Consider the following 8,367-nt stretch of genomic DNA (forward strand, 5'->3'; position numbering starts at 1 on the left):
TAATCTCTTGGCCCACCTGGCCAGATACCAAGGATCTGCATAGTATCCCATAAGAGTCATTAGTTGTTATCAGTTGTTCTGAAACCCCCAGACATCAAAGACTTCATACAAACACAAATAGCTTTCTTATTGACACTTCACCAGTAATTAAAACATTCTTCCCCAGCCATTCACAGGGACAGTCACACCTATAGCAGTGTTAAGTTAATCTCGAAGAAGACAAAAAAAAGGCTGTAACTGTTAGAAATAGAAGTCCGGAATAACAAAAGTAAACAGGTTCATAAATTTAAGGAGTATTTTCTGAAGACTTGATAAATTGACTAGAATGAGGGGGAGACTGGGACACACTGCATCTGTGGTTCAAGAATTAAATTGCCAGTACAGGGCCCAGAGGCAGACAGGACTGTTCTTTATGGACACAAATTATTAAAATATTCATAACAATCCCTTATCTTCTTTTTAATATCAACAATTTGTGTCTCTTCTGTCGTTAATAACTGGATTTCATCAGTCCGTTTTTGGAGGGTCCAATTCTTAAGCATCATAATTGACATATCCCCTTCCTTTTTTAATGAAGTTATGTACTATTTATCACCCGGTGTATTAATAATGTAAGGCAAGGTATCATACAAGGTATAAACAATTACATCACATAACAATAAAAAAATAACATTCTTTTAACCCATGGTCCACCAGGCAGTCATGAAAATAAATCCCATTCCATATCCTTCCAGGTTTGTGCTCGCTCGCTCACCTCCCCCCCCTCCTTCTCTGGGATGGGAGAAAGAAATGGGAAAGTGAAGCCTGTGAGGAGAGATAAAAAAAAGAAAATAATAACAATAATAATAATAACAATAATGATGATAATAGTACCACTAGTAATAATGTGTACGAAACAAGTGATGCACAATGCAATTGCTCACCACCTGCTGTCCGATGCCCAGCCTAACCTCGAGCAGTCCAGCCCTCCTCCCAGCCTGCCTGCTGGCAGGACAGTGAGAAGTTGAAACATCCTTGGCTTGGTGTAAGCACTGCTCTGTAACAATTAAAACATCAGCATATTATTAGCATTCTTCTCATCCTAAACCAGAACATAACATTCTATCAGCTACTAGGAAGAAACACCCTTTTCATCAATCTTTAAACAGCAATTACTAAAGTTAAATTTTCCACAGACTTCTCCTTCTTGTGCTAGTAAATAATCCAAAGCTAGGCAATTTTGATACAAAGCAGTTCTCATCTTGGTATTTTGCTTTGCAATTAATCCAAGTGCATCTCCGGTTTTATTTGTAACTATTTCTATTAAAGCTAATAACCTAATTATTCTATTAAGTATATATACTGGGGTCCTGTAGCCCCAGGATCTGTCTTCTGCCCATGTAGCTGGATCATAATAGGCAAATGCCTTCAGTCAAGGGGTTGGGTCCGCTTTCAGGGTCGATTCAGGCTTGTGTTACCGTTCGGCCTGTCAGGGTGATCCAGCTCCTGGAAAACGAATCACAATTTTATATAGGTTAAAAAAAGAAGGTTCTTACGTTATTTTCTCGGGACAACCTGACCTTAGTGTGGGAGAAGTCCGGTCGAGGCCCTCTCACTCGGCAGTCAATACCCATAGGGGTTGCCTCCCTCGGTAGACCATATGCACCGCAGTGGAGGGTCCTGCCCTGGTCTTGCCTTCTCCCTTTCCTCCCTTCAGGCTTGTCCCCTTTATTTGGCATCCTTAATTCATGCAGAGCCTCGTTGCCAGAATATTAGTTCTTCCTTAGCTTGAGTTTCAGTTTCAGTTTCCCAGGAGCAGACTCAACCCTCCAAATTTCAGTAGTTACTGGTCCTTTTATTCTGGATGCGTGGGTCCCTTTCTGCAGTTCTCACAGCTGTTTCAGTAGTCAGTAAAACAAGCTACAGTCCCTCACATCGGGGGTTCAGTGATTCTTCCCTCCCATGGCTGCTTGTTGAAACACTCTCTTTTTTATCTTCTGACAAGTTAAGCAACGGTTATGTAGTTTGCTTTGCCGTATGGCCCCTTCCAGGTTCCTGGACTCATCTGATAGCCACGGCTACATTCACATTTGTAGCCACCTTTCAGGTTGATACAGATTTGACTACAGATACCAGGGTTTTGACATTCATCAATATCTCCACAGTTTCTCTTGTCTACAAACTCAAACCCAGCTGGACAGTCACATTCATTTATGTTGCATTCCTTCAGGGGCTCATCACCCCAGACCTTGCAGTCTCTCTGCTGGTTACACACTTCATTGATATCTATGCATTCTCCACTTCTGCACTTGAATTTGCCAGGTCCAGAGCACTGAATGACATTGTTACAGTTTGCTTCATCAGTGCCATCCAGACAGTCTCTCACACCACTGCACTGCCTACCCCTATGGACACAGTTCCCATCTTCACATCTGAACTGGTCCAAGAAGGGCAGTTAATTTCATCACTTCCGTCCTTGCAATAAGGATCTCTGTCACATCGCGGCCACACTGCTCCAAAGATTGGAGCATCCGAATGGTCGGAGCAGTCACCTTGACCATTGCAGACAAAGCTTTTGGAAATACATTGCCCACTACTGCATGTGAACTCTGCTGCACTACAAGTCACATTGCCACAATTCTCTTCATCTTCTCCACTGTCACAGTCCTTTTCACCATCACATTTCCAGGACACTGGGATACACTGGGTTGACACAGCTCAGCACTCTCGTCAGACCCATTTTCACAGTCTGGATCCCCATCACACTGCCATCTGTTTGGCACACACTGACCACTGTTGCACACAAAGTCAGATTCAGCACACATCTTCTTCACACCTCTTCTTCACACAAGCACTCTTGTCACTGCCATCTGAGCAGTCTTCACATTTTGCTCTAGCACCGTAGGCAGCAGTGCACAGGCAGGCGAGCAGCAGGCAGAGTGCCCCGCAGCGCGTCAGCGCTCACCGCTGCCCCGCACCGTCACCTGTGTCACTTATACTACTGCTATTACCCATGCTGTTAGTGTCAGTGGCATCCTGGTACTGTTTCTGTCTTTGTCACCCCTTACTCTCCCCCTTCTCTTTTTGGCACTGACCATTCACCACAAATGGATGAGACACATGATTACTAGTTAGGAAAGAGAGTGTAACGTCTGCTATATGGCTGCAGGCAGTGCTAGCTGCAACCTTAGGTTTGTGAAAGAGCCTGCCGGTGGTCATTTGGCAGTGTAATCTGCGTCTCTGCACTCCTGCCCGCAATAGAGCTAAGTTGTCATTAGTAATCTGTAGAATGTGGCAACCCCACAGAATGTTATCCAGAAACATAGTTATAACACCGATCTGGGGACGAATAGTCTTTTTGCATTGCAAGATAAACCTCTCATAAAAAGAATGTCAGAGAGAAGCAGCACAGCCGCCGCTGCTTCCATGGTTACATCAGACAGGCTGCAGGGTCCTGATGTCTGTCTGCCCGTCTGCTCTGTGCCGACTCGCCACACGCTGAGGGTCGGCTGCCATTGTCCACTGACGCCTCTGGTCTCCCGTAGCAACTCGATCTCGGGTCTCCCGGCGCCACTCCGGGCTCTCGGCCTGTTCAGGTCTCAGCGAGTCCGGGTCTCAGCGAGTCCAGGTCTCGGCCTGTGCGGGCCTCAGCCTGTTCGGGTCAAGTCCCTGCTCGGGCACCATATGTTGCAGGAAGCACGGCACAAACGGCAGCCCCCGGGGTGGTTTCTAAGGCTGGGATGAGGGTGCAGCCCCTCTGGGGAGGGCCTTGGGCTGGGCACAGAGGTGCCCCAGCCAGGGCAAGTGCCCAGAGGCTTCGGGGATGAGGCAGGCACCCGTGGCTCCAGGAGACGCTGCTGCCCCACAGGGGCTGGGGCCTGGGAGAGCCTCCTGTGGTGCCCCCTGCCTTGTCAGCACCTCTACACGGGGCAAAGCCCAGCCCAGGGCTGCTCATGGGCAGAGCTTGGCAGGACGGTCCCCACGCCACCTCTGGCCAGGGCTCACAGCCCTGTTGGGCACCTGAGAGCTGCGCACAAACACCTGCCTGGGGGGGCCTGCAGCCCTGGACGTGCAGCGCTCCCAAACCCTGCCCTTGCTGCCTCCAAGCTCCACTGCCCCCTCTCCTACCTACCCTCGCATCTCTCTGGCTCCTGTCCCTTCTCCCCCAGCCACCAGCTCCCTCGCACCCAGCCCTGCTGAGCCCCTTCTCTCCCATCTCTTCCAGACCATGGCTATTGTTCTTGTCTGCATGCTGTCAGTGCTGAGACTCCTACAGCTCATGCTTCAGGTTGGGGACCAGCCTGACAAGGTCACCCGGGACCTCATTCAAGAGTGAGAGGCAATGATGAGGCAGGAGATGTCGCAGCTGCTGCAGGAGCTCGAGGAGGGGAGCAAGCTGCAGAGTGGGAACAGCGCAGTATTCGTACTCCTCGCCTTATGCCACCACTGGCAGTTCTGGGAACTTTGTGAAGTGCTTCTGATACTGTTTGGCATGTACTGGCTGCCCAGGCAGAGAAAAGCTGCGGGCAATGCTGACGCTGACTATTGGAGCTCAAGCAACGAGGATGAGGGTGTAGGAGAGGAAGATGATGAAGTAGAGGAGGAGTTGAGCGTGGAGGAAGAGTGGAAAGAAGAGGACCTCAATAGCCAATGTGATCTGGGCCTGCTCGTGGGTCAGCTGAGGGAGTCTCTGCTGCTGAAGCTGCTCAAGATGCAGAACATCATGGAAGAGACGGCAGGGGCGAACCGTGCAGCAGCAAATTCCCTTCAAAGAAGCACCCTCCTGATGGAGCTGCAGGCAGAGATGGGTTTGTTTGCAACCCTGGTTGAGAACAACCTGGCTGTTTCTTCCCTCAGTTGCTCCAATGCCCGACTTAATGGTTCTCCTCATAGTTCCCTTCAAGCTTCCCCTGAGGAATACCTAGAACGATTAGATGCATAGGAATAGTCAGATAGTTCAGGTTGTTTTTTTACAAGATGACTTCTCCGATATAGAAGAGTTACCTCAATAGAAATAGATGTGTAGTTTATAAGGACAACGCTGCAGCTAGGTTTTGGGATTCCAACAAACCTATGAATTGAAGACTCTCGCCTGATCCATCTGAAGATGCTGCTGCCACGAGTCCTGCAGCAGAGGCTGCCATTACGACCAGCACAGCAACTGCCCACGCTGCCAGGGGAGTGGACCCCTCTAGAAGCATTAGTTCAAGTAAAAAGACAATAAATTATATTGTTTAACACCATCCCTGAGTGTCTTCTCTTGAGTGTCTAAGAGAAACTTTGTTGGACGATGCTAGCCTTTGGTTCCATCGCTTCTCTCTAATAAAGAGATGATCTTTGGGCTTGGTTGTATGTTAGCAATGGCTATGTTTCTGACAAGTCATTTGGGAACAGCAGGATTTCTGCAGCCTGCTGCTAGGAGAGGTAAGTGCAAAGAGCACTGCTGCCTCTTGCAGCCGCTGCTGCTCAGGAGTGCTGCTGCCCAGCTGCAGGGACTCAGCACGGAGCCTGGGTGTCCTGATTTCAGTTAGGACAGAGTTAATTTCCTTTCTAGTAGCTGGTAGAATGCTGTGTTTTGATTTAGGATGAGAAGAGTGCTGATAACACCTCAATGTTTTAATTGTTTCAGAGCAGTGCTTACACCAACTCAAGGGCATCTCATCTTCACATTTTACCAACGTGACCATGCAGAGGACGTGAGAGAAAAGGATGGAAAATCGAAGCTTTCCTTAAAGGCATGGGTAACTGAGTTATAAATAGAAACAATGGGGGGGAAAGGGGTTCTCTGAGAATCGTGCTACTCCAAATTCCCCAGATCTGGTCCCAAGATCTGGCACTTTGTGGGGCTTAACTGCGCTTCAGTGAGAAGAATGTCTTCTGGTGTGAACTGAAATTATACCTCTATGCCACAACGTTGGTTTTTTTTGTTTGTTTGTTTGTTTTTGTTTTTTTGTTTTTGTTTTTGTTTTTTTCCTTTGGGGAAGTTTGGGGGCAGGGGCAAAATTTCTTGTGGACACCTGCAGGAGTTGCAAAATAATAATAAACTTTAGGTGAAGGAAAACTTCCTTCTCTATTGTAGTTGTTTCTGTTTCCTTTTCCATGCAGTCTTAAAATGAAGATCCCATTTTCTGGCCTTTGGCAGAGCGTAAGCACGCCGGAACACTTCACATTACATAGCTTATAGTTGTCTGCAATGATAATATCATACCTATAGTCTGCTGCCGGCTGCAAAGTAGCCTATGCCTCAGGCACTGTTTCCTGCCCTTGTAACTTTTGTTAGGACATTTTCGTAAGTCTTCAAAGGGAAATGAAGTTACCCTATTCAGAAAAAAAACACCACCCAGAAGAAACTTCGGTTGTTTTCAGGGCCTGAATTCTCACTGAAACCAAAGGCGGGTATAGAATCATAGATTATCCCGAGTTGGAAGGGCCCCATAAGGATCATCGAGTCCAACTCCTGGCACCACACAGGTGTACCCAAAAATTCAGGCCGCGTGACCAAGTGCGCAGTCCAAATACTTCTTGAATGCTGACAGGCTTAGTGCAGCGACTACTTCCCTGAGGAGCCTGTTCCAGTGTGCGACCACCCTCTCCGTGAAGAACCTCTTCCTGATGTCTAGCCTAAACCTCCCCTGCCTCAGGCTGACACCGTTGCCGTGGGTCCTATCAGTGGTGACTGAAGAGAATAGATCGGTCCCTGCCCCTCCACTCCCCCTCTCGAGGAAGCTGTAGACTGCGACGAGGCCTCCCCTCAGCCGCCTCTTTTCCAGGATGAAGAGGCCCAGTGACCTCAGCCGCTCCTCATACGACTTCCCCTCTAGGCCCTTCGCCATCTTTGTAGCCCAGTATCTTACTGACTCGAAGAAGGAGGCTTTAATCTCTCCTGCTTTGTTCACTAGCAACCACCCCTCACCGAGCATGCGCTCTGAATTTCTCGGAGCCTATTACTTTAAACGGAGACGAGAGAACTTTTCACCAATCATAACTAAGATATGCTTAACTAGAGCCACTCAAGCTCCACCCAAAAGAGAGAAAATAATATAAATTGGCCTAGGAGAGAGGGGATGTTAGGGAAGATACCACCATCAGGGGAGATACCACCCCGAGGGAATACAACATCCTTAGGACCTCCTGACTCCTGGGACCAGTCGATGGGCTGAGACTCTCTCTTCCCTCCCCCCCCCCACTTGGAATGCCTTTGGGTGAGATTTGAACACTTGGTTATTGTTATAAATGAGGTCTCAACTCAATCTGAATTTTGTAATATTTATAAAACAAACATTTCTAAAAGGTATAAAAGCTATAAAAAGCATAAACGGCAAGTAAACAGCGCTGGGTGTGTGGGGAGTCTACGCTCCACCAACACTCACACACAAACATCAAACGTTTTAAATATACAGAACATTGCTTTACATACTAAACGCAAGTATGCCTCTACATATGTACAATCAGGAAAGGTAGCAAACAATCCTCTAAGTTCCATAACTTAATAAAAATCGAGTACACCTATACATATGCACGATCAGAAAAGGTAACAAACAATCCTTTAAGTTCCATACCTTAACAGTCTCCATTTTCCATTCCTTTTGAGCGATGTGTCTCGCTTTAAGTTGTCAAGCAACTCGGTCTTCAGGCCTTATGTATCCCGTTCTTCCCAGATCGAAGAAAAGCATATCCATCTCCTTTTCAAGGCCAATAGGCCTGGGTCAAAAGGCACGTTCAGGTCAGCAGGGGGCGAAACAGCAAAAGCCTTCGATGGCTGTAGCAGCAGAGGGGCCCATGGCGTAGCAGTCGGATCAGTAAAGGGGCCTGCAGCTCCCTCACTATCTGGCAAGCCATACGTTTGTGATTGTGGCTCCACATGGCTCTTTAAGGCTTCAGAGACTGCTCACCAGGTGCCGATAAATCCCACTGCAACCTTGTCGTTTTTAGTTGCAGAGACCCACACCTTAACCTCAGTTTGGTCCCATATTTGAGGCTCATAAACTGTCCAGTTGTTAATAAGGAGAATAAGCTGTAAGGTTACCAGGACGGTCTTTGTTCCTAAGGACGAATGATTCCCCATAACGCGCAACTGCTTACCAGCAAGGGGCAGTTGTGTGCACAGGTCTGCTTCTCTCAGCTCGAGCTTCTCTCCAGCTCCAGTGCGCCTATTTCCAGCAACTTTCTGTACGAGCTTCTCTGAGCAGTTTGCTGAGTTTGGCTGAACCTATCTTCATGAGGCAATCAAAGTGCCTGTTCCCGTCCTGGTCTCCATTCTGCCAGCCTGTTCCTTTTCATTCCTTCTTTCTACTTCTTTATTGATGACATAGCTTCATTACATCGTGTTGCCTTTTTTTTTTTTTTTTTTTTTTTTTTTTTTATCTTGAGGGCAGGCTCCCCTCTTAT

Source organism: Anas acuta, chromosome 1 (genome assembly GCF_963932015.1).
Source record: "Anas acuta chromosome 1, bAnaAcu1.1, whole genome shotgun sequence".
Taxonomy (NCBI): Eukaryota; Metazoa; Chordata; class Aves; order Anseriformes; family Anatidae; genus Anas; species Anas acuta.